A 327-nucleotide genomic window follows, 5' to 3' on the forward strand; every position below is an offset into this window, starting at 1 on the left:
CAGAGACATCTGAATTTAAAGATACTATACATCAAATGGACCTAACAGATATCTTTCGACTATTCCACCCAAGTGCCAAAGAATACACTTTCTACTCAGCACCCCATGGAACTTTTTCAAAAATTGACCAGACAGTGTGTCACAAAACAAACCTCAGAAAATGCAAAATTAATTGAAATAATTCCATGCATTCTATCAGACCACAATGCAATAAAGCTCAAAGCAATAAGGCTCAAAATCAACACTGGATGAAGCCCTAGTCACTACATGAACTCATGGTGATTGAACAACACACTCCTAAGCAATGGGTCAAAGGAGAAATTAAGA

This window comes from Nannospalax galili, unplaced genomic scaffold (genome assembly GCF_000622305.1).
Source record: "Nannospalax galili isolate Female #2095 unplaced genomic scaffold, S.galili_v1.0 scaffold158, whole genome shotgun sequence".
In the NCBI taxonomy this organism is placed as follows: domain Eukaryota; kingdom Metazoa; phylum Chordata; class Mammalia; order Rodentia; family Spalacidae; genus Nannospalax; species Nannospalax galili.